Source organism: Rhinolophus sinicus, linkage group LG11, assembly GCF_036562045.2.
Source record: "Rhinolophus sinicus isolate RSC01 linkage group LG11, ASM3656204v1, whole genome shotgun sequence".
NCBI classification, from domain to species: Eukaryota; Metazoa; Chordata; class Mammalia; order Chiroptera; family Rhinolophidae; genus Rhinolophus; species Rhinolophus sinicus.
In genome coordinates this window covers 22,490,830-22,517,844 of record NC_133760.1, presented here as the reverse complement: position 1 = coordinate 22,517,844, position 27,015 = coordinate 22,490,830, and the positions used below count along the sequence as shown (strand labels likewise).

Here is a 27,015-nt window from a genome sequence, read left to right as displayed (position 1 = left end):
AGTGCTTTTCTTAGGCATTCTTGATGAGGTGTTTTGGTTGGGGGAAATTCTCATGGAATGAAAGCCCCTTCCCCCTTACACGTTGCAAGCAGTATGAAGGCAAGGACCGGCTCTCCTTTATGACCATGTCCCCCTTCTCAGTCTCTGAGCACATTAGGCCCAGTACAGTGTTAATGAATGAATGAATGAGCCATGAGTAAACAAACCAAGCTGGTGACATTTCCTCCCCTTTTTGTGGTCCTTGGCTGGACGCAATGGGATTGTCCCAATCTGCTCACTTGCTTAGTTCTTTTTGCTGGGGTCACCTTATCCCTGCCTGTTCTTTTTGCTGGAGTCACCAGTGTAGAAAGGACAGAGTGACACAATTGAGCTCTAGAGGCCCCATTGTTCTGCCATGAATTGTTGGCTTGCTGTGGCCAGGGCTTTGTGATGACTTGGTTCTAAGTGTGCTTCTGCATACCCAGGATGTGGCACAAACAGAGCATCCTCTGGCTCCCAGCAGGCTGCTTAAATTGCTCTCCTAAGGGTGACTGGTGCCCTTCTAGTCACCAGAGTTTGATTTCCACTCCATGTCTTCTTGACATGGCCTCTGTTGCCTTCTAGAATACAGCAATTCCATGCATTCTCTGTCCCTTGACCTTCCAGGTTCTTTTTCCTCCCCCTCCCCCAAGGTGGCCCCTGTGGCTCTGTCCTTAGCTCACTTATCTTGCCACATTCTTTACCATTTAAGTCCTACCTGCTCCTGTGGTAACATGGATTCTATGTAGTTTTGTGTACCTGACACTCTTTTGACTTCCTGATTCATATTTTCAGGATTTTAGACTGAAACTTTAAACTTGGCATATTTTAAAATAATCTTATCCTATCACCTAATCCTCTTTCTTAACTTCTCGGGTTCTCACCTTTTCCCTAACTCTGTCTATTCCACCTCTTTCCCACCCCTGCTTCCACTTCTTTACATCAGCCATTTTCTGCAAGTTCTTTTTATTCTTTGTTGGTAATTTCTTCATGGGTTCATCTCCCTCTGTCTAACCCCCTGAATGCCAGCATTCCTTATACCCCAAATTTCCCTGTGCTTTCCTTTAGGACCTATTTACAGTTTTCGTGCCCTACCGCAGTCCTCTCATTTCCATGGATGGCATCCCTTGACATCTGTATTCTGGGGATGGTCAACCTCTACACCTTGCCCAGACTTGTATCCTGCACTCTGGATCACATAGCCATTGCTTTCTGAGTGTCCCAGGGTCCACACATCTCAGACTGCACTCTCTGACTTTCCCCTAAATCCTGCCATCAGTCCCGTATTCTCTTCTCTGTTGATGGCACTTACATCATCCAACCCATCTGCCCAAGTCAGAGATTTCACAGCCATTTCTGAATCCTCATCTCAATTAGCCCAAATCAAAAACTTGAGAGTTACCCTGGACTCTTCTCTTTCACTGCCTCACCCAACCAGACGTTTCCTCATAACTCAATGACCTTTCCCTACGTCTTGATTCTCTCCCTTCCTTTTTATTCCTGATGCTACTTCCTTTGTTCAAAGCTTCCTAGTGTCTCATTTGGACTATTGTACCAGTGTCTTGGTTGTTATCCCTGCCTCTCATTTCTCCACCCTTACTCTGTAGCCAGAAGAATGCTTTTCTAAAATATAAAGCTAATCCATCCACATGCCCCTGTTTATAAAATCCTTCTATAGCCCCTCATCTCTATAAAGTCCAAATTTCTCGAGTGCAAAGATCCTTGACAATGGAGGTCACATTGTATATTTCCCCCAAATTCCCAGGAAAGTTCTAGATACCTATCAGCTATTCAAAAAAGTTGCATGCTATCCAAGTATTATACTAAAAAAAGATATTACTACCTTTAAAGTCAAGAGCTGCCAGGAAGGTAAAACCCAAAGTTTTCAGCAGGACCCCTAATACAAACAAGTTCTTACCTCAAAAAATGATAAAAGTGTATCCTTGTCTATACCCTCAAGGCCCAAACTGCCACGTCCATTTGTTTAGGTCAGTATTTGAACCTTGATCACCCCATGATTTTGGAATGCCCTATGTATGCTTCTAAAGATGAACCCTTCACAGATGTTGCTCCTTCATCCCATCCCCTGCCTTCCAATTTTTTCGTTCAATGCTGGGCCCTCAGAATCAGGGATTAGACTCGATCATAGGTTGTCAATATATGAGGTTCGACAATTAAGTTCGTGAACTTTCCACCACATAAGTGCATCGTATGTGATAGGACATGGCATGGGCAAAGGGTCTGAAGTAAAGCAAGAGACATGAAGTTAATAGCTGGATGGTTCAGACAGTTTTGTTGTACTGAACCAAATGGAGATAAACAGTTGACTGGGAAAGAGAAAAATTAGTAAATCCAGGTGCCAAAGAAGACAAGATGGGGTGAGGTAAGCAGGGGGCATGAGGAAGTCTAGTGCAGAGATGGAGTAGAATGGGGGAACTTGTTTGGTTTGGATGATCAAGGGACCCCCTGGGGCTTTCATCTCATCCACCACTGTCACAAAACAGCATCTCCTCTTTAACACAGGATTCACTACATACAATACTCTGGTAATCCCCGACTCCCCCTTGCCCACTGGCTCACATCTAAAGATCCTTCCTCTGTGCTCAGCCAACTCCCATGACTTTGTGCCATAAACAGGACATTGAAAAGGTACATGTCCACTGAAAAACAATTCTAAAACTCAAGAACAGAAGCCATGATGAACATTGTGTTGAATGCCCTTTGTGTACAGAGGACTCCAGGTCCAGGGACTGGGCCAGATGCTTTATAATTTGACAGAATGCCCGACACGGTCTTAGATAGAATAGAACCCAAATTCTACTTGTATGGACAAAAGGCTCTGATAGGTCAGTTGAAACACTGGAGAGGGATCCGAGTTTCAATGAATCCTATTTTTTAAAGATGCGTATCTACTGAGGTCCCGTGGCCTTCAGAGTCAAACTAAACCTGGGCATCAAGAAGGGGATTAGAAACAAAATCAAAACTATGTTCCTCTCTTGAAACAAAGCCATAATGGATGTCTATCTAAGTGTAGCTCTGGTCACTGTCATTCAGGGTGGGAAGTAGAGTGCAGGGGTTAAGACCACACACTTCAGACAATGACTGATCTGGCTACCAGCTCGGGCTTTGCCACTTAATAGCTTTCTGACCTAGGACAAGTTAATTAACCTGTCTGAACCTCAGTTTCCTTCTCTATAAAATGGAGATAAGTATATTACTGACCTCACTGGGATTGTTGCCAGGATGGAATCAGACAACACACAAAGGGCCAACTGTAGATGGTAACTTTCATTCTTAGCCAACCATAGCAGCATGAGGGTTGTGACAAGATAGTCAAAAGATGAGGTTGCTAAAATAGGATCCCTCTCCCCTCACCCTCTTCCCCCCGCCCCCCAGCTCTGGAAAGAGAAGGAGAGCGAGCATGATTGTAACAGGCCCTGGAATATGAGATGGAGGGAGTCACTTCCTGAGAATTCTCCCACCCAACACAAACAATTTTTCCCACTTCAAGTTTGAGAGAAGCTTCTAGAATAAGCCACAGGAAGTGTGTGTTGACATACAGATAAACCAATTAGTCTTCTTAGGGGAGCATCATTGTAGGGACAACAATGTAGGGGGTTAGGGTTTCACTGCATCCTGTTCCCTAGGCAGAGTCTGGCCACGTGCAAGGAATCTCCCCTGACCCACTCTATTTGTTACAGGTCCATTATGATATTGGGGGGAAAAGTGGTGAGGGGGAAAGAGCATCTCATTCTGCCACTTTTGGGTTTACATAAGTCATAGCTGAACTTTATTTCAACTAACCATCTCCCAATGCTTGAATGCCCTTTTCAGGATCATCCATTTCATCTACTGGGGTTGCTTGAATAAAAAAAGCTCAGTACCTCTTCAGAGAAATCATTCTATTTTTATACCATGCTAACAGTTATAAATATTTTCCTTATAATGGCCCAAAATATGCCTTCCTTAAACATCCATCAGTACAACAATTCTTCCCTTAGAAGTTACATAATCTAATTTAAGCACTCTTTTTGCATGATAGCCATTGAAAAGTGTGAAGACTGTATCATATTATAGCCACATCTGCTTTGCACTATATTTTCTCATTCCTTTTACTGTACCTCCCATGGTCTGGCTTCCAGAACTTTTGCCATTCTACTCAGCGTCCTCTGGACCATTTTCAGTTTCTTGACATTCCTTTGAGATGTTGACTCAGATTTAACATAGTGTACTATCTCGTTATGAGTGATACAAACCTGACTGGAACTAATGAAATGAAATCAGAAGACACTGACAGTGCCAAAAGGACTGTGGTAACTGATGAAGTAAAAGGCTGTTGTCTAAGGAACAAAGAAAAAGTAGAAGCCGTGGGTGTCTCCGCTCTTATTCTATTTAGTTTACAAGACTAATATGCAACACTATTGGTTGAAAAAGGTAATTTACTTATATAGCAAACCTTCAATGGTTTGTGGTGCCAGTTACGGTTATAGGATAGTTATGAGAATAAAATGAAATAAGGCATGCCAAATTCTTAACACTGTGCCTGGCTGCAGAGTACACAATCAGTGAGTAGTATGGAAGGAAATTGGAAAAGACAAAAGACATTAAAATAATCAGAGAGCATCACGATGGAAATAATACCAGCTATTTTCTGGGCTGGAACAAGTAGTCTCCATTATGAGCTCTTTTTTCTTTGTTCCAGCCAAGTTAAATTAGATCTCTCTTTTTATGCCCCTTTCATCACCTTTAATCAACCTTCCTGAGTATTTGTTTAATATCTTCTTCCTCCTAAAGTGGTGTTTCTTGACCAGGGGCAATTTTGCTTCCCAGGGGGCTTTTTAGCAATGTCTGAAGATGTTTTTGGTTGTCAAAACTGGGATGGGGGAGGTCACAGAACCATGCTACTGGCATCTAGTGGGTAGAAGACAGGCATGCTGCTAAACATCCTACAGTGCACAGGACGGCCCCTCATCTCAAATGTCAATAGCGCTGAGGTTGAGATACCCTAGTGTGAGTGCTCGAGATCAGGGTCCATATCATTCTCATTGATCATGGTATCCCCAAGTGCCAGGTACAAAGCATGTCACATGATGGATGCCCAATGAGAATAATTCATGGGTATTGAACTGGAACTTAAAGACTAGAACAGGTGTGAAACGTATTTTCTTCTGCTTTGAGTACATGAAAGTGAAGAGCGCTGGGAGTTGTTTGGAAAGAAAGTTCACAAAGGCGGTTGCAACTATTCTGTCTCCAAAGGGATGGATGTGATGGAGCAGCCCTGGGGCTTGACCAGGAGACTGATACTGCTATAAACAAGAGCGTTTCAGAACAAAAGATCCGGCACTGCAAGTAACACAAGAGCACCCAAGACTCTGAGCAGTTCATTGTTTTGACAGGTAGAATTCAGCCAACCGCTGGAAAAGCAGAGACAGAATTTTAAATAGACACGAACTAGAGAGAGTTCCATTGGTAATGCACAGAGGGGAGGCTACTCAGCCGACTGTGGGCTGCCATGCACACAGAGGTCTGTGCCTTGGGGCAGTGCCTCATGTCTGGTGGACATCGACAATCCCTGTGCCAGAAATCTGTGGAATTTTAATACATACTGATGCTTGGATCCCTGCTGTCAGAGCTTGAGTTTACCTGCTCTAAGGCATGTGACCTGGGCGTTGGTGTTTCATTAGAGCGCCCTCTTCCCTGGTGAAACTAATGCATAGCCCTACAATGAGAATGAACCATAGCTCAATGTCTTGCATGAGCAATTCCTCTTCAATTCCTATGCACCCAATTCCACTGGCTGCCTCAGACTTTACATGTCTGAATCGCAGCTCTTTACCTGGGACCCCCACCTACCTGGCCCTGGCTCCATCTTCCCCATATCTTCCCCACACTACCCGGCGCTCTGTGAAGACCAGAATCCTGAGAGCTGCCTTAATCCCTCTTTCTCCTCCTCCCCCTATGTGCTGTAATGGCTACTTACAGAATGCATCTTGATACACCCACTGCTGCCCTCCACTGCCTCTGCTCTACTCAAAGCTGCCGCCATTTCTTCCTGGGCTATTCTCGGCCTCTGGGATTTCACTCTTGACACTCTAACACATTCTCTGGAGGGTAGCCAGAGCAGGTGTGGGGACAGAGTCCCAGAGAGCAGTTTCCAGGCTCTCGGCCTCATGTAGAAAGGTTCTGGCTCGGGTAGTAGATAGCCATCAGCTGTGACTAGGTGGCCATCAGTCATTACCGGTTAGCCATTAGCCACGGATATAACTGCCGTGGCTATGTTGGTTGGTTGGTTGGTTGGTTGGTTGGCAGAGGAGCAAATGGCAGGTTGCAGATTGTGTGGCTCCTGCTTCCTGTGTCTCCAACCCAGCCACCAGCGAGAATATAGTGGTATGAACCACCTATCCATGGCTCCGTTGGTGTTCCTTTTTGGCCTCACCATGTCCTGCATATGTGTGGGGAGCGGGATCAGAGACCCCGCATGAGACCTGGCATGACAGCAGGCCTCTCTGGTTTGACTTTCTACTGTAGACAACAAAAACCCGAACTTTTGCCCAAGACCTGAGGCCCTGCAAAATCTGGTCCCTCTCATCTTACACCCTTTCCTGGTATTACAGCCTCAGCATATGTTATTCTTTTCACCTGGAATGCTTGGAAGTAGGTGGAGCCCCTTTACAGGACTAGTTTCTTCACCTTCATATCTTAGTTTAAATCAGGGTTTCTCAGTCTTGGCACCATTAACGTTTTAGGCCAGAAAATTCTTTGTTGTCGGGACTATTCTGTGCATTGTAGGATGTTTACCAGTAAACATGGCCTCTACTTATTAGATGCTTATGGCACCCTAGCCCCCCGAACTGTGACAACCAAAAAATGTCCAGGCAGTGCCAAATGTCATATGGTGGCAACATAACTGGCCAGTTGAAACAACTACTGGTTCAGATATTACCTTCCTGAGTAGGTGTTTCCTGGTGTCCAGATTTTAAGTCTTCAGCTGTTATCCTCAATCTGCATATCTTCTTTGCCTCTTTCATAGCACTTTCCTCACCTTGAAATTAAATATACATTTATTTATCTAGTAAGTATCTTTGCCCCCAGACACCACTAAACTTCCTGGACTATTTCTGTATTACCAGCATCTAACACAGCTGCTGGTGCGCAGTAGGTACTCAATAAACATGTGTTGAACAAATGCACACATGCATGAACAAATGCATGAGCAAGTTGGGACTGTGGGGCATGCAGAGCCGTCCTCTTAGGGTGAAAGATGACCTAGCATAGCAGAAAGGGCATGGACTTTGGAGTCAGCAAGTTCTGGCTTCCTAGCTCTCCATGACCTGAGACAGCTTAATTAACATCTTAATTAACAGCATCAGTTTAGTCATCTGCAAAATGGGGATACTATCCTTGAGTGTCTGATTAGCTGTGTAGTCCTCCCTGCTCTCTCCCAGACCCCAGGTGATTGTGATACTCCTTCCTGTGCCCTTGGAAGCTGGTGCAGCTCACCATCATCAAGGACAGGAATCAACACCCTACTCTCAGTGCCTTATTTGCTGCCAAGCAAATCACAGATGCTCAGCCAATGACCTCTGTGCAGTGTGACCAAGGGTCAAGTTGTATCTGTGCTTTAATGATAGAGCCATGTCTGGTCAGCTGGGATCATTTTTGTGGGGCTGGTCCCTTGGAAAAATGACCAATCTCATGTCCCTCCTTAGTGGGTCATGAGATTGGCGAGGCCGTATCCCTCTGTGTGGTGGCCCAACGTTCAGGTGGATATTCTGGCTTCTTGCAGAACATGGGGATGCTAGGCCAGGGTCATCTTAGTCTCTTTTTTCTCTGTCTTCTCCAGGCTTGGGGAATAATGAATTTGATATTGTCCAACTGTCTCTTAAACCCAGAAAACTGAGTGTGGGCAGGAATGCTCCCCTTTTCCTCCTTCGCCGCAGAAGGAAACCTTCCTATCTCCAAAATGGTTCTAGCACAGAGTTCTTGTGAGTAGACTTGCCAATGAGTTCCAGTTTGCTCACCACCCAAGCTCTCTCAGGAGGTACCCCCGTGAGGTGTCCTACGTGCTCAGAAATCCTCAAGAAGAGGTTAGCCCCCCATCCCAGTCCACTAGGCCAGTAAGGGGCATCACTGACATCTGACTCTAGATCTTGTCCATCTCTCCATTTTCATGCTCAAAATCCACATTCCAGAAAACAGGAATTCTTCCCCACCAGCCTGGGTAGGTTGGACAGTTCAACCAAGACCACATGTGCTAGGGAAGGAGTGGCTTCCTCTCCAGTGTCCTAGCATTGTTGTACCAAAACACCTAAAGCTGGGTGGCTTAAAACAACAGACAATTGTTTTAAGTGGTTTCACAGTTCTGAAGCCAGAAGTCCAAAATCAAGGTGTCAGCTGGGCCTCACTCCCTCCAAAGCTTCCAGGGGAGGATCCTTTCTTGTCATTTCCAGCTTCTGGTGGCCCCAGATGATCCTTGGCTTGTGGCAGCATACCTCTAATCTCTTCCTCCATCTTCACATGGCTGTCTTCCCAATATATTTGTGTTCAAGTTTCTCTCTTCTTATAAGGACACCAGTCATACTGGATTAAGGGCTGACCTTACTTCCATATGACCTCCTCTTAACTAATTCCATCTGCAACAACCCCCATAAGGTTGCATTTTGAGGTACTGGGGTTGGGATGTCAACATATCTTTTTTGGAGGGGACATAATTCAACTTATAACATTCCCCACACCAACATAGGGTCCTGTTACCAGAAAAAGAGGAGATAGATGTTGAGCAGATGTGCTGGCTACAGGCAAATTTACCCTGCATCCACCCTTCTCCATCCATCTTCCCCACTATGCTCTCTATCCTGGAGGCCAAGCTCAGCCAATGGGCACATGGGCTACAGGCTGGAGGAAGGGTGAATCGTGACATCAGATTACGCCCCCTGACTCCCTTCCAGCAGGGTCACCGTGCACTGCTTAACTCCCTTGCCTAAAGGCTATAGCTCATTCTCTCCAGATTCCAGTAATAAATCCCTTCCCTTGCCCCTTCAGGCCTAGGAAAAGAGATCCCCACTGTCTTTTGACTCTTCCCACGCCCTTTATTGAATTTTCTTTCAATTAGCCAATTTGCCATTTCTTTGCTCTAGGGAATACTGCCATATATAGCAGTAAAAACAACAGATGTCCACTATACTTCCAAGAAATGTTCGTTCTACTGTTATTTCCCAATTAAATAAACATTTTGCTAAATGACAGCTCTTGGTCATGACTTATGCTTCTTGGTGTTCTGCTCGTGTTGCATCTAGTTGTAACACATTAACTAAAAGAGATTTCGAAGAATTTCTTTTCCTCCCAGCACAGGCTTTGGCTGTGTGGCTGGTGCAGAATACAGCAGGAGCCCACAATGCCCCTGTGCAAGTCAGGGAGTTAGTGACCTGGCCTGCATAGAAAAGAAGCCAAGCCAAAAACATTAAGAGCAGGGGAGATTTGGAAGAAGCACACGTTCCAAACTGGTTAAGACTGACACACCCATGTGCAGCGTCTACAGAGGGGATAAGAGATCATTGATGTCATTTACCATTCTTTTTTTATTTTCCTGAGTTAAAAATGACAATGACAGAGATTGCAAACTGAGACAACAAATACCTGCATAACAGAATGATAAATTTAGCAGGATTGCAGCAGTCCATAGAGCCAGCCATGGACGCAGAGTTCCCCACCAGACTGTAAACCTGCTGAGGGCAGAGACTGGGTCCACCTTAGTCACCATTCTACTCCGAGCACCCAGCCCAGTATAGGGTAGAGAGAAGCTGAGTAAACTAATGAATGAGGTATTTTTTTTTTTTTTTTTTATTGGGGAAGGGGAATAGGACTTTATTGGGGAACAGTGTGTACTTCCAGGACTTTTTTCCAAGTCAAGTTGTTGTCCTTTCAATCTTAGTTGTGGAGGGTGCAGCTCAGCTTCTGGTCCAGTTGTCGTTGCTAGTTGCAGGGGGCACAGCCCACCATCCCTTGTGGGAGTCAAACCGGCAACCTTATTGTTGAGAGGATGCTCTCCAACCAACTGAACCATCTGGGAGCTCAGCGGCAGCTCAGCTCAAGGTCCTGTGTTCAATCTTAGTTGCAGGGGGCGCTGCCCACCATCCCTTGCGGGACTCCAGGAATCGAACTGGCAACCTTGTGGTTGAGAGCCCACTGGCCCATGTGGGAATCAAAATGGCAGCCTTTGGAGTTAGGAGCATGGAGCTCCAACCACCTGAGCCATCGGGCCGGCCCCTGAATGAGGTATTTTGGTTACAGCTGGCTTCTAAAGATGTTCTAAATCAACTCTGAGATTGCACACAGAGAAAACTTGACCTTATGTGCTATTGCCCCTGGGGAGAAAGCTTCATCTCAGCTTGCTGCTAGGGAACCAACACATGGTAGACATGGAGCCTGCCCAATGGTCACGGTATCCCCTTTGCATCATGCAAGGGAGGTTCTAAGCTAGGACACATAATCATAGGTTGAAGTTTTATGTTTTTATTTAATTGATCTGTGGTTCCTGATAATCTAAGTGACTCAGCTATCAGGGAGAGTCACCCTGCCCTGTTAGGTCAAGATATCATCTGCTTGAGTTCCTGGGAGAGGTCCATCCATATCTTCCACAAAATGTTTGCAAATTCCCAAGCTCATCTTTTTCCAGGTCACCTTGACTCTGATTTCTAGTGAAGGTGAACTCTTTGTTTACCCTGCTTTTAGTCAAAACATGTAAGAGCCCCCTTTTCTTAATAACTCACCCTCAACACACACACACACACACACACACACACACACACACACACACAAGCTATGCATACGGATGAGTTGGAAGTAGTAAGCTTTCTAGAAAATATTCCAGGGTCTTCTGTTATAGCAGACACTTTAGATTTTAGACTGCCCAATTCTTTTTTTTATATCTTACTTTTTTATTGAGCTGTAATTCACATACCATGAAATTCACCCTTTAAAGTATACAATTCAGTGGTTTTTAGTATATTCATAAGGCCATGCCACTGTCACCACTATCTTAATTCTACATTTTCATCCCCCCCCAAAGGAACCCATAACCATTATGAAACTGCCCTGTTCTTAAAATGTCACTTAGTCATTTCCACCACTTGACTTCTCAGCCTCATGACATGTGGCTTTCCTTTCCCACCCCTACTCATCTCTTTGGGGTGTCACCCTTTCTCCTTCCCCATTAGAGTCTTTAGTGGGAGGGAATGGTATATGGCAGTGCTGTCCAATAGTAATATAACATGAGCCACATAAGTCATTTAAAATTTTCTAATCGTCACCTTTGAAAAAGCAAAAAAGAAACAGATAAAATTAATTTGAATAATATATTTTTAATGCAACATACCTGAAGTATTATTTCAACACGTAATCAGCATAAAAGATATTAATTAGGAATTTTTCATGATACTAAATTTTTGATGACTTGTTTGTTACTTCCTTAGAGAAGTCTTCCATGATCTGCCTCCTCAAGGCAGGTCCCTCCCTTCCACCTGAGTTATTCATCCCAACACTCATTTTTGTTTCTTTGTAGCACTTATCACAGCTCATGATTTTCTTTTTTATATGGTGCATGTGCTGTCTGTATTCCAGACTGGACTGTAAACTTGGTAAGGATGGTGCTATGGACAGAATTGTGTTCCCCACAAATTCATATGTTAAAGCCCTAACCCCCAAAAGTGATGGTATTTGGAGATGGGGTGCATGGGAAGTGATTAGGTTTAGCTGAGGTCATATAGATTGGGCCCTCGTGATGGGATCAGTTTCCTAATATGAAGAGATACCAGAGAACTCTCTTTCTCTCCTCTCTCTGCCATGTGAGGACACAGTGATGAGGCCTGCAGTGAGCTCTCTTCCTGTAGGCCACGAAGCTCGCTCTCACCAGAACGTGTCCATGCTGGCATCATGGTCTCTGATTTCTGGCCTCCAGAATTGTGGGAGAATGGATTTCTGTTGTGTAAGCCATTCAGCCTGTGGTATTTTGTTATGGCGGCCTGAGCTGACTAATACAGATGGAAATCACATCTATCTTCCTGCCAGTATATCCCAAGTATGTAGCACAGTGCCTGGCACATAATATGAGCTCAATAAAAACTTATTGGTGAGTGAGCCAATGAATAAATAGACCTGGATGTCAAAAATTAGCAAAGTGTAGCAATAGCTACTTAGACAACTCACCTAGACTATCATCCACTGGGAAATTTCTTTTCTGGGGACTGTCACCAAACTTGGAGATTGTTCTCCTGGTAATGGCCACAAAATATAGATTTGCTCATAGCCATGGTTCAGACAACAAATACTAAAACTCAGTCCTCGTGTCTGTGAAATAAACAGATTGACCCTTGGACCTGTTTATTTATTCAACAAATACAGAGTACCCAGTGTATGCCAGACCCTGTCCTAGGTGCTGGAGATTCAACAGGACACAAAGCAAAATTCTTGCCTTCATTGAGTTTACATTCTATTGAAAGAGACAAATATTTAGAAATTCATAGACCAATTATAATATAATATCAGGTAGTGGTAGGAACAATGAAGAAAAATACCAAGATATCTTGGTTAAGGTATTTAGTACAGTGTCTCAACTATCAATGGTAGCTTTTTATATCACTCTCATTATTCAAATTATGATTTACTACATAGTAACTAAAGTGATCCTTCTAAAATCTCAGTCAGTTCTTGTCCCTCCTTTGTTTAAAACTTTCTAATGATATCTCATAACACTTAGAACAAAAGCTACGGTCTTCCTTGTGGTTTAAAGTGGGGTTTCTCAACCTTGCTTGGCTCTGTTGACATCGGGGTCAGATGCTTCCTTCTTGTGGGGCTGTCCTGTGCCTTGTAGTCTTTAGACTCTACGTAGTACAGGCCAGTAGCACCATCCAACTCATGACAACCAAAAGTGTCTCAGACCTTGTTAGCTGTCCCCTGGGGGAGGGGGGAAGCTGCCCTAGCTGAGAACCACGCGCTTAAAGGCCCCACGTGAACTAGCCTTGAACTACTGCTCTGATTCACCTCCTATTGTTTTCTTCCTCACTTACTCTGCTCTGGTCGCCTTGTTCTTCCTCTAACAATCATGTCTCTGTCTAAGAGCCTTTGCACCTGCTCTTCCCTATGCCTGGAGCAGCCTCCCTGGAATATCTGCTGTCTGCTCCTTGCTCAGAGTTGTTTTCCCTGATCTCCATGCAGAACACATCATTCTCCTCCCCATCACTATTCTGCTGCATCACCACTGGACACCATGTGCATTTGTTTGTTTGTTTTTTGAATGTATCCCATCTCCCTCTTCAACGTAAATGCCATGGGACAGGCACTTGGGTGGTTTTATGTACTGCTGTACTTCCATGATCTAGAAGACTTTATAACAGTACATAGCAAGCACTTAATAGATAGCTGTTAAAAGAATGAATCGATGAATAAATATATGATTATTAGAAGGATAGGCAGGAACAGGATGGAAAAAGCAGAATTGTGTGAGATACTGAAGAAACCAGCCCGACTGGAATAAAAAGTAGGTCCTGAAGTTGGGCTTGGTTGGTATGAACAAATTAGAGAGATACTTGAAACCCAGGTGGGTACTTCATCCATTACTTATCAGACTAGTGGGAGCCAGAGTAGGTTCACGAGTGGGGGACATATGTGGTAAAGATGGAGGAGAAATTAGAAGCCTGAATCTCAGTAGAAAACAATACAATGAAAGCCTGGATCCTACCAGAAAATAACACAATGTTTTGCGTGTGAGTGGGATGGCAGATAGGTTTCCTCCCTTGTGCCATCTCTGGTTGGTTAGGAGTGTTGGGGCAAGTAGGTTCTGAGGGAGAGAATGCTTTGATTGAACAGTGTTCATGGTGGCATTAGAAGCGTGTGGTGGCAAGAGTGTCAAGGATTTGCCATCCCTGTTGAAAGGGACGATGTCAGATTCTTAAACACTAGGTGGTGATTGTTAATGAAACAGAAAATAGAGAACTTCTGTAAATCAGAGATCTCTTGAATTTCTGGGCAATAATTTTACTCAAAGTTGGCAGGTCGCATCTTGCACCACTATATGTTTGAAGGAGCCGAGTGAGTTTTTGGCTGTGTGTTGGCAGGAATGACATCCTGTCAGTCAGAAACCACCTTTCCTGTGAAAAAGACCCACAGAGACATTATGAAGGCAGCCTTTGTAGATGAAACTCTAGATAATAATAGGGAGGAAGAACTGAGCCACCTTGGGATAATGAGGCAATTTAATTACACCTCAGGGTGGTTTTCATATCTTTGTGTTACGTTAATCTTAAGTAAATTTACTTTTTATGTGGTAGTATGCACTTTTTTTATGTAGTTGCTTAACATGTTTTTACAAGTGTTACTTTGCTTGTAACCTTTCTTGTGAAATATATGGTTGGAAGCTTTAAAAAAATTCCACTAACTGAAACACATGAAAACAGAGGAGTGTGATCAAAAGAATATAGCCTCAAAAAGGATTCATGTATGATTTCATTTAATTAAAATACAAATTAGGCAAAATTGATCTATGCTGTTAGAAGTTAGGATAGTGGTAGCCTGTGGGGTGGGGGTGACTATAGGGGAGCCCAAGGGAGATTTCTGGTGAACTGGTAATATTGTGCCTTAATCTGGGTGCTGGTTGCGTGAGTGGGTTCTCTCTGTGAAAATTCATTGAGGCATACACTATAATCAGTAAAGAAATACCTAAAGGAGTTTTCTATAATGTACATAGCAGATTGATCATCTCAAAACTGTTATTGCCTTAAATAACCAACAGGCAATATATACCCTAGTTATTGATTTACAAAGATTGACTATATTCAGATGGAACATGGTGAATAGGGAAAAAAACTCAAAAAACCCAAATGTGTGCCTTAGAATCTTATGATGCTAATTGCACCTCTCCTCTTGTTAGTTGATTGATGGTGGAAACATTATATTCTTTGAAGCTCATTTTCCTCATCTGTAAGATGGGAATACAAAGATGCACTACTTTCATAGGAGCCAACTGAAAGAGCTCCCAATGGCCAAAGCTGGAACAATTTGAGCAGTAAAATAAAGTAGTATTGGATTATCTATAACCCAAAGTATAAAATTAATATCCATGAGTCCACAGTGATAGAAATAAATAATTGAATAAATTAATAAATGAAGGCGAGGAGACAAAGCTTCCATGTGAAGAATTCCAAATAATTCATGTAGATACTCCATTCTACAGGAGAAGGTAACTTCTCACTCCTTAAACGTGAGCTATGCATAGAGACTTCTTTCTCAAGAGTATGGTTTGGGGGGTGAGGGGAGAAGAACTTTGCAGCGGAGAAATCCCACATCACTTCATCCAAGTAATCAAGGGCAGCATCAACAGTTATAAATCATGTTGATACTATATACTCTTAATAATGATGTGATGAAAATGGCACTGTACCTCTGTGATCTCCTCCCCCAAACACACAACTCAGTCTAATCAAAAGAAAGATATCAGACAAATTTCAGCAGAGGGGCATCCTAAAATGCACCCGAACAGTACTCTTTAAAATGATCAAAGACATCAAAAATAAGGAAAAGTCTGAGAAACTGTCACAGCCAAGAGGAACCTAAGGAGACACGATGACTAAATGTAATGTGGGATCCTGGATGGAATTCTGAAATGGAAAAACTCATTAAGTAAAAAATAAGAAAGTATGGAATTTGGTTAATAATAATGTATCAATATTGGTTCATTAATTGTAGGAAATATAGCATACTAATGTAAGACGTTAATAACGGGAAATTTTATGCGGCACATAGGGAAACTATACTGTCTTTCCAATTTTTCTGTAAATCTAAAACTGCTTTAAATAATTAAAATCTATTTTTTAAAAAAGACCCACTTTACCTTGAGATCTTAGGCATGAACTGAGGTAACACATATAAACATAAGGCTCTCAAACTTTTGGGACTTAGTTACCTTGCATGGGACAAAATTCATTAGCATGTACGTACTCCACCCATTCCCACACCAGCCTTGTTTTGTGCTGGTTGCCATATGCCAATGCAAATTTTTCATGGGAATCCACTCTCAGTAGAATGCTGAATAAATCAGGGTCATCTGTGTACTCCAGTTTCATCTGTGAATATAAATTTGGGAAACCTGTAATAAGTTAGATGCATGTCAAAAAATGAATGGACGAATATGGTCATTAATAAAGGATCTGAATGTTACCTGTTTGTGGCCCATCAGTGCACCATTGGCTATAGTTTGAGAATTTAATTTACTTTGAAAATTTATTGAATACCTAATACAAGTCAAGCACTGTTGTTGATAGCATAGGGATAGAAGTACAAACATTCTCTGAGCATAAATCACCGCTTTATATTCCACTAGGGAAATAAGAAAAAAGCAATTCAATTAACAAATACAATACTTTTGAATTGAAGAAACAACCAAAAGGCTGAGATAAAAAATAATGCAGTCTAAGATTTGGGATGGGGAATGGTGCAGGTTGGATCCGGTGGGAAAAGGATTCTGAGGCAGAGTTGACCATGCAAGATGTTTGTTAAGGAAGGAGGGCCCTAGGATATGCACCGATGGAAGGGAGAAAAGGAAGAAAAGGAAGCAGGATGGCCAATGCCAGGGGAGCTCGAGGATGGGAATGACCGTCTGATTTCTCCCAAGTTGGGCTGAAATGGATAGGCCTGTGTGCTCCTGCACTGATCAGATATTGGATGTGGACCACATTCGGGAATGTGGACCTGTAGCTGAGACAATCCCCAGAGGAGCTGACTTCTGAAGGATGTCAGCTGACAGCATTCACAGAACCTGGGGCAAGTCCTTCCTAGAAGGGAGTCTGGGTGGTACGTCACAGGGATGTTCACCCTGGGAGGTAGGGGACATCTACTTTAAACACAATGGTCCAGGACATTTAAGCTAAGGCCTGGAGGATGAGAATGAGCTAGCAAGGCAAAGAAAAGATGAGGTATTATATGTGCAAAGGTCCTGAGGTAGGAAATAAATCAGTACCGATACTGCTGATATGAGCCACTTGGCACAGTCTAGGCACCAAGTAAAATATTCTTTTTCCTTCCCGAGGTGCATCTTTTCTAGGTTCCTGATAACCATCTGTATGTTTCCTTAAGCTGCCGTGTATTTCTGGTGGTGCTGGAGTCAGCTTGTACAGGCTCTAGAGAGTAAATTGATGAATATTCAGACATGTGGGGAGCTAATTGTTAAACAATTGACACCTTAAAATTTGTCTTTATCAGCTCAGGTTGCTGTAACAAAATACCATAAGTTGGATAGCTTATAAACAACAGAAATGTATTTCTTACAGTTCTGGTGCCAGCACAGTCCAGTGCTGGTGGGAGAGAGCAAGCCCTCTTTCCAGGTTGCTTACTGCAGGTTTCTCTTGTATTCTCAGGGCAAGCCTCAATAGGCCCTTCTTATAAGGGCATTAATCCCATTGGTGAGGCCCTATACTCACGACCTAATCATCTCCTAAAGGACCCAGCTCCTGATGCCATTACATTGGGAGTAGGGTTTCAACATATGAATTTGGGGGATGGTCATTGCTTCTAGGCACAGAACTAGGGAATATGTGATGTTTGAAAAGAAGAAAATAAATCACGCATTCACATTGATACATTTAATTCAAATTTAAGATGACAAGACTTTTACTTGTTTGATTTTAGACTTGTATCTCTTTTATTTTAGGCTAAAAATCTTGGTTCCCAATGCCATTAACATAATACTTCATTTGCTTTATTCTTGACGTACATGGGACAGTTCAAAATAATTACAATATTACTACTAATTACGGTGCTAATGAGTGCAGTTTAAATTTTTTGTCAGTTTCCACAATTTTGGCTAATAGATGCAAAGGAAATATTAGAAGTAGAAAAACCATTACTTGTAAATCTTGAATGAAATATGAATGGAGGCCACAATTATTAATGTCAGTAACATAGGCTAAACCTCATGTGAAAGGTTGATGGGGAACTTTATATTGAATACACTGATCAATTGGCATCACTAAAAGTGGGACATACCTCAGCCTTGCATCTCCTGACATGGTACAGCAGAAGGCACCCAGCACGGTGTACCAGGACATCTTAAAAAGAAAAAAAATTAAATCTAACTAAGTCTATAGATTTAACTTTACCGAAAATACAAAGGACAGAGGAGAAGGTCGCCAGCACAAGGAAGCAATTCAACAAATTCAGCATGTGGGCATGATCTAAAGGGCAAATGCCTCAGTATCTTCAACAAGTAATTGGCATAAAACAGGGGGGAGAATAGAATTGTATAGAATAAATGAGGCTTAAGAGACATGAAAACCAAATGTGATATGTGAACTTTATTTGTACCTTGAGTCAAACCAACTGTAAGAAGACATTTTTTAAATAAGCAGGGAAATGTGAATACGTGCTGGGTATTCAATGACATTGAACAAAAATGGTTCATCTTACCAGGTTTCTAATGACAATATAGTTAAGTTTAAAAAGTCCTTGTCTCTTAGTGGTGTATACTGACCTATTTATAGATTTATGGGTAACATGAAATTAAGTGTGGGATTTGCTTTAAAATACAAGACAAAGAGAAAGTGTGTGGGGAGGACATAGAAGAAACAAAATGTTGGTAATTCTTGTAGACGGAAGGTGGGTACATAGTCCAGGATACAATCCTCTGCTCTTTTGTAGAAAATAGTTTTTAAAAAATTGAATTGGTAAGGAATAGCAAAAAGTCCGATGTGATCAAAGATGTGGGTAAGGAAGAACAAAGGAAAGTTCGAGCATGAGGATGTGTGGCATTCAGGATACAAGTGGGACAATGGAAGATGCCTCCAGAAACGCAGATTAGAATCAGATCGTGCAGCCTTTGATGCCGGTTAAAAGAACTTGAAGTTTAGTTTAAGGGAGGGGAAAACCTCTGAGGCTGTGAAGCAGAAGAAAAGTAGACTTTGAGATCTCCCTTGAGATGCGGAATCAGGCACTGTGGGCCGGACAGATGGCAGGGCAGGGTAGGCAGGCTCCAGGAAGGGGAAGTGACTTCAGGAAACCAGTGTAGTGCAAGATAACAGGGAAGAGGATGGTGGCTGGACTATGTATGATACTTTCATTCAATCAGCCGATCACTTTGTCATTCGGCAAGTATTTAGTGAGCCACTACAATGCGCTCAGCACTGTCTCAGGCACAGGGGATATAGAAGAGTGAACTAGGTATCCCAGTAGAGTCCTTGCCCTGATGTGGGTGACTTAGTTCCTCCTCTTTGCTGCCTGCATTCTTCTCCATGGAGTGCTCACTAAAGGAGGGGACTTGAGTTCTCTATGGCCTGTGATTCTTAGAACTTTCCTATTTGTAACATTCCTCGCTCTGTATTGTAATGATTTAACTAAGGCCTGTCTTTCCCATAGACTGGGCTTGCTCAGCCTCCGCACTGTTGCCATTTGGGGTCAGAGAACTCTTCGTGGTGCGGGCTGCCCTATGCGCTGCAGGATGTTGAGCAACAGCCCTGGCATTTACCCCCTGGATGCCAATAACATTCTCTGAGTCTCCAAACATTGCCAAATATCCCGGGGGGCAAAGTCACTCCTGGTTGAGATCCCTGCCTTAGATCAATATTTCTCAACCCTGGCTGCATGCTGGAACCACCTAGAGAGCGTTAGAAATTGCTGCCAGTACTTGGCTCCATTCAAACCAACTAAATAAGACTCTCTGGAGGTGGGGCCTGGGCACAGACATTTTTTGGAGTGTCCCAGGGATTTTGGCGGTGTTCAGGATTGAGAACTTGTGTCCTAGGCAGTCAACTTCATAAAAGTGGGGTGATGTCTCTCTTTTATGGGGATATTTCTAGGACCTAACACAGTGACCCATGAATGAATGAATGAATGAATGAATGAATGAATGGATGGAAGAATGTGAAGAGAGGCAGGAAGAAGTTAAAAGTGGCATTTAGGGAAAGCCAGAGCACCACCTTTTTTTATGGTCATAGATATCAACGGTTGGATAGACTTCTTATTTTCTTTCTTTTTTTAAGGAGGTGGGTATTTGATAGATTTTTTTTTTTAAAAAGTATTCTCTGAGTCTCTGCAAAGACACTGTAGAGGAAATGGGGCTAGGAAGTCCTGGCTGAGTCACCTAAGTTCTGCCAAGAGAGAGTTTTTCCACCTTTGTCTGGATACTGGCCTCTGGTCTTGGCAGAGGATTTCTGAAATCCTGGCCATCCCAGCTGACTGCACAGTAATCCCCATCAGCAACAATCTCGGGATGTCAGTTTCAAGAGTTACACCTACTGTTGCTTAACTGGAATACTCTCAGCAGGTGTAACACGAAATTTGGGACAATTATGGTTTTATTTTCTGTTGCTCTTGAGTATGTATAGCCCCAGCTTGGTGGTGATCTGAGGGCAGGCTGAGCTTAGATGAGTTGGCTGTTTTTTGTTTTTTTTTTCTTTTCTTTTTTCAGTAAGGAGCAGAAGAGGAGGTATGGAGATAGATGCCAAAATCTTGGTATGGAAAGTATAGGTACTGAATGGAGGTGAGCGCTGGGAGAGAAGACGTTGACCCTGGGTAACTGGAAGGAGGGTGATGCCATTTAGGAGAATAAGGAATTCCAGAAGGTGAAGCAACTGGGGGCAATTGGTGATGAGTTCTGCTTGAGTTTGAGGGGCAGCAGGCGGAGTTCAGGAGAGCCATGAGGACTGGACTGTGGTCTGGGAATCCAGCCACGTGCTCAGACCCCCCAGGGATACTCTGATTGGTTGCCTATTTTGCAGCAAGGCTAGGAGTTGTTTCCTCGTGCATCACTGAGAACGGTACCATTGCATTTTCCCTTCTGGAAGAGCAGCTGTAAGTAGTTTATGCTGTTGCATAGGTGATGGGAGTCCATTCTCTGTGGAGGGAGCTGGCATCAGCGATGGGAACCCCTCTCTGGAAGACCGCTCCCATCATTGGTGTCCCCACTTTTTACATCCCTCTTCCCCTGTCCAGGTGCTCAAGGAGACAGTAACTCATAGCAGTAAAAGAACATGCTTTATAAAGAGCAAATCTGGGTTTGAGAGCTGACCCGAGCACATCCCAGCTGGGTAGCCTTGAACAAGTGTTTAACATCTCAGTTGCCTATCTGACTATAGGAATAACAATAGTATGGGAGAATTAGAGATTGTATTCCAGGAAAAATGCATTTATTTTCATTAAAAAATTGACATAAAGATTTTTTCCCCAGGGCCTCACCACCCAACAGTTACTATCCTTTTAGAGTGCCACGGGCAAGGTAGATGGGTTGTTGGTGCTACAATTGTCAAGTATTTTGCTCTTCCAGAATTAGGAGTTGAGCCTTGCATGGCCCTCAGGGAAGTCGTAAGTGCACTTGAGTCTTATTTATCTACCCTTTGATCACGTCTTAATCTACTTTATAGGGAACAGGCAGTGTCAACATGAGGGTGGCAAGCTGATGGATCGCTTGTATCTTAAAGAATGGAGGGGAAAGTCCTTTCCTCCTTAGTTTTTTACAGGTTTCCAGACAAACAGCTTTCGACCTAGAGAACATGTGTGAATGGGACAATGTATATCAAGGTTCTTGGGCTCAAAGGCTACAGAAGTGTGGCAGGACACATTATTATTATTTTTTTCAGGTATGAAAAGTGAATACTTATTTAGAATGAGAACAGAAGCCATAACAATATTTTTATGAACTAACTACTGTACACACCTTTATAATATTATTTTAAAGTTATTTTAGTTATATACTCTTTTTTACATATATAGTTAAAAATTTTTTTCAATTACAGTTGACATACAATATTATGTTAGTTTCAGGTGTACAACACAGTGATTAGACATAGATATAAGTTATGAAGTGATCACCTCAATTAATCCAGTACTCGTCTGACACTATGCAGTTATTAAAATACTACTGACTATATTTTCCATGTTATACTCTCTACATCCCGATGACTATTTTGTAACTACCAGTTTGTTCCTCTTCACCTCCTTCCCGTCTTCACCATCCCACCAACATCTCCCCAGTCCAGCAATCATTAAAATGTTCTCTGTATCTATGAGCTTACATCTGTTTTGTTTGTTCGTTTATCCTGTTCTCTAGGTTCCACATATAATATTATTGACTATATTCCTTTTGCTATACATTATATGTCCATCACCGTTTTGTAACTACAGATTTGTACTTCTTAATCCCTACACCTTTTTCAACGCCCCCCCGCCCCCCCAATGCCCTCCCATCTGGCAACCATTAAATGTTCTCTGTAATGAGTTTATTTGTTTGTCTATTTTGTTCTTTAGATTCCACTTATAAGTGAAATCATATGGCATTTTTCTTTCTCTGTTTGACTTTCTTGACTCAGCACAATACCCTCTAGGTCCATTTATGTCAACATTTCATTCTTTTATGGCTGAGTAATATCCTATTGTACACATGTACCACCTCTTCTTTAGCCATTCATCCATTGATGGACACCCAGGTTACCTCCATATCTCGACTATTGCAAATAATGCTGCAATGAATATATGGATGACCATGTCCCTTCAAAGTAGTGTTTTGGGTTTCTCCGGATAAATACCCAGAAGTGAGATCACTGGGTCCTTCTTTGTCTCTTGTTATAGCCTTTGTTTTAAAGTCTATTTTGTCTGGTATAAGTTTTGCTACTCTAGATTTTTCCTGTTGTTGCCATTTTCATGAAATATCTTTTTCCATCCCTTTACTTTCAGTCTGTGTGTGTCTTTCAATCTGAAGTGAGTCTCTTGTAGGCAGCATATGTAAGGGTTTTGCTTTCTTATCCATTCAGCCACCCTATCTTTTGATTGGAACATTTAATCCATTTACATTGAAAGTAATTTTGTTATTAGATATGTAGTTATTGCCATTTTATTATTCATATTTTTAATCATTTTTTGTCTTAAAGAAGTCTCTCTAACATTCCTCGAAATACTGGTTTGGTGGTGATGAACTCCTTTAGCTTTTTCTTATCTGGGAAGCTCTTTATCTGTCCTTTGATTCTAAATTATAGCTTTGCTGGGTGGAGTAATCTTGGTTTTCATCACTTTGAATATCTCATGCTAATCCCTTCTGGCCTGGAAATTTTCTGTTGAGAAATCAGCTGACAGTCCTATGGGAGCTCCCATGTAGGAAACTAACTGCTTTTCTCTTGCTACTTTTAAGAGTCTTTCTTTGTCTTTAACCTGTGGCATTTTAATTATGACGTGTCTTGGCATGGACCTCTTTGGGTGTATCTTGTTTGGGACTCTCACTACCTGGGCTTATGACACAAATGTTGGTATGCTTGATGTCCCAGAGGCCCCTAAGCTATCCTCATTTTTTAAAATTTTTTCTTTTTGCTATTCTGATTGTTTGTTCTGCTGCCTTATCTTCTAAATTGCTGATTTTATCCTCTGCCTCATCTAATCTACTGTTGATTCCCTCTAATGTATTCTGCATTTCAGTTATTGTATTCTTCTTTTCTGACTGGTTTCTTTTCCTGTTTTCTATCTCCATTTTTATGTTTCCTATCTCTTGGTTGAAGTTCTCCCTGAGATCATCAAGCATCCTAATCAACAGTGTTTTGAACTCTTGAGTCTGGTAGATTGCTTGTCTCCATTTTGTTTAGTTCTTATTCTGGAGCTTTGTTCTGTTCTTTCATTTGGGACATGTTTCTTTCTTTGTCTTGCCATTTTGGCTGCCTGCCTGTGTTTGTTTCTATGTATTAGGTAGAGCTGCTATGTCTCCCTGCTTTAGTAGAATCACCTTATGTAGTAGGTGTGCTATGAGGCCCAGTGGCACAGTCCCCTGGTTACATGAGCCAGGTGCTCCAGGGGTGTCCCTTCTGTGGGTCATGAGTGCCCTCCGGTTGTAGCTGAGACTTGGTTGCTGTTTTCACATCAATGGGAGGGACTGACCCTTGCCCTCATTGGTTGTGAAGACTGGCCATGACTACAGTGAAGCGGCTGACCCTATGGTGCAGGAGTTGCTTTTGCAGGGCTCCGGTGCCTTCCCAGACTGTCCTTTGAGTGTGTCATCTGCGGAGGAGGCCAGCTGGTGCTCAGGAGGGGCCCTGACCCAGGCAAAGTTCAGCCGCAGCCTGTGACCTGCCTGGGGTCACCTGGCATGAGCCACAAAGCATTCCGCAGATGGCTGCTATTCGCACTGGGCTTGGAGGTGCCCAGGAGAGGCCAAGCCTCAAACCAAGGCGAGCTGCCACCAATGCTGGGCTTGGGGCTGCTCAGCAAGTGGTATGGGGCAAGCTGAAGCCAGATGCTACTTGTTTGGGGTTTGTGAACCTTTGAGAGATTTAGAAACAGGCCATTTGTATAGAAAAGCCACTGAGAGGCTTGGGTGGGCTTGGAAGTTGGGTGGGGCGAGGTCTCAGACAATTGCCAAAGCTAGGGGAAAGGTGTCAGCCAGGTTGATGGAGACTCAGATAAGATGGTCACCTGTGTCTGCACACTGAGACAGGGCTAATGGCTTCTGCCAACAATTCTGGGGAGAAAGCTGCCCCTCCAGCTCTTGCCTGGAAGCCAGATAACTTAGTTCCTCCCTGTATGTCCCTGGCACCTTTTGAGCTGCTGCCCCAGTGCTGGAGTTCAGAGTGAGTGAGTTTGTCAGCATGTAAGCCCCAGCATGGGCCCTTTAAGAGAAACATTGGGACTCGAGCCACCCTCCGTCTCACTCAGCCACAGTCTCCACTGGTGGGGATTCCTCTTCCCAGCTCGAGAACCCTGGGCTGGGGAGCCTGGTGTGGGACCAGGACCCCTTGCTCCTCAGGGGGAACCTGCATAGCTGAGATATCCCTCCTGATTTTTAATGGTCACACACAGGTGTGGGACCAGCCTGTTCTGTGTCTTTGTCCCTCTTACCAGTCTTCATGAGGCTTCTTCTGTATGTCCTTAGTTGCAGGACTTCTGTTCAGCTAGACTTCAGGTAATTCTCAACGATGGTTGTTCTGTAGCTTAGTTGTAATTTTGAGGTGGTCAGGGGAGGCAAACACGAATTTACCTACTCCGTCATCTTGACCACATCCTGGTCACATTATTAAGCAATGCTGGCAGTGGAAATGTGTGCACATGATGGAGCACTGAGCCTTGTTCTAACTGAGAGAATGGCCCATATAAGGAGGCAGCCACTGAGGTCCTCAACTTCAACTCAGAGGAATTGTAGGAATGCAGGCCTGGAGTTGGCCCATCTCCCGGTTAATCAAGAAAAACCACGGACTTGGATTTTTAGGTGAAATCATCTGATTTGAAGTATTTGTTTAAATTTTTACAAAACACACTGTGTGGGCCAAGCCAAACACATATTCAGAGTGTGTTCTGCTATTGATACAGAGAAGGTCTTCAATTTGTGTTTGTTCATGTCACTGTTAGAAGTAAAATGCCAGTATGAGAAAGGGCCTTGGTACTTCTGAAGATACCCACCCGCCGAGGAGCTCTGCCTTAAGCAGCTATTGGTCAAAGGCTTTATTGACAAAGTGGGGACATAGAGGAGCTTTAGGGACAGGGTCTGAGAGAGATGGGACTGCTGGCAGAAAGCAGAGCCAGGGTCCTTGGCTGATTCATCACTGTGGTTAGAATAGCTGTGATGACCTTCTGAGATAAACGCTGAACTGAAAACCCTTTTGGTTCCAGGAACTAGAAGTAGCCAATGAAAGAATGTTTAAAAAGTTTCCACTTATTTAACGAACACTTGAATAGCGACCGCCATATGCCAGGCCCTCTTCCAATTACTTAAACATATTAAATCATTTAATCCGCTAACAACCCTATGAGGCAGTTCCTAGTATCACTCCACTTTACAGATGAGGAAACTGACATGTAGAGAGGTTAAGTGATTGGCCAAAGTCACACAGCTGATAAGTGGCAGAGTCAAGATTTGAACCTACGTGCCCTGGCTCTAGAATCCAGGCTCTCACCATTTTTCTCTGCTGCATTTTTTAATAGGGAGAATTTTATCGAGTAGTGAAACATTATGGTTTATGGTTTTGAAGACTATGTAGAACATGTAAAACTGGTTTATATAATATTAATTTAAAATTAGTTGTCAAGTTATATGTGCTATAACTGTAATTATTAAAGAGCAGTGTATAGAAAAAAGACTAGAAGAAAAAACAAAAAAAAGTGTAAAAGTTATGCTAGATTGGTGAAGTTACAGGTAATTTCTTCTTTTACTTATCCCACTGCTGATCTTAAAGTTTGTTTTCTTTTCTTCTTCTTCTTCTTTTTTTTTTTTACTTATATGATGTTTTAATAATGACTAGAAACCATTTAAAGGCTTGCAGACTTTCCCCCCTTCATCCCTCTTTCTGAATGTAGCATCCAACTTGTGTTCAAGAACACGCGCAGTCTTATCTTAACAACATGGGGTGTTTCACTCAAGGAACCTGACCCTGAAGAACTCCTAAACTCAAATTATTCACAACTTGCCTAGTTTAAGACTTGACCCAAGAAATGATAGGATAGATTTATGTTTACCAGCTAATATGGCGCCCCCATGTGGCAACAGCAGAAATCTACTTACAGTTAGAACAGTTTTGAAACTACAATTCTTAACTCTTTTGAGTTAAAGTGATTTACGTTGTTTCCGTTTTGCACATAACTTGAGACTTTATTAATACTTTTAGAATAAATCACTATTTCAAATTCATTCCAATCTTGCACAAATGCGACTCTAGTCTTCCTTGCTTGCTCCAAGTTGATGGGTTTCCAGGCCACTAGAGAAAGAATGATCTCAAAGAGCATAACTTAAAACCAACCCCAGCATTTCCCCCACTCTGCTATTGGGGTAGGCATCCAACTCAACAAACGTCTGTTGAGCATTTCTTTGAGTCAGGTACCCACAATACTAGTGACACAGGACTCTCTGTTCTTAAGGAATTCACATTCCAGTGCCCTCCTAAATGCCCATTTAGTCAACACATGCTTTTTATTGACCACCTACTACGTGCTAAGCCCTGTGCTCTGGAAGAAATGAATATTTCATACTCTAGATGTTTATATCCCAAGCCC

The 27,015-nt window shown here is 42.8% G+C and overlaps 1 protein-coding gene across 2 annotated transcripts in view; it reads left to right on the top strand.

The window, feature by feature from the left end:
- The window catches only part of HSD17B2 (hydroxysteroid 17-beta dehydrogenase 2), a 49,791-nt gene that overhangs the window by 6,368 nt on the left and 16,408 nt on the right, over window positions 1-27,015 (top strand). The window lies entirely within an intron of this gene.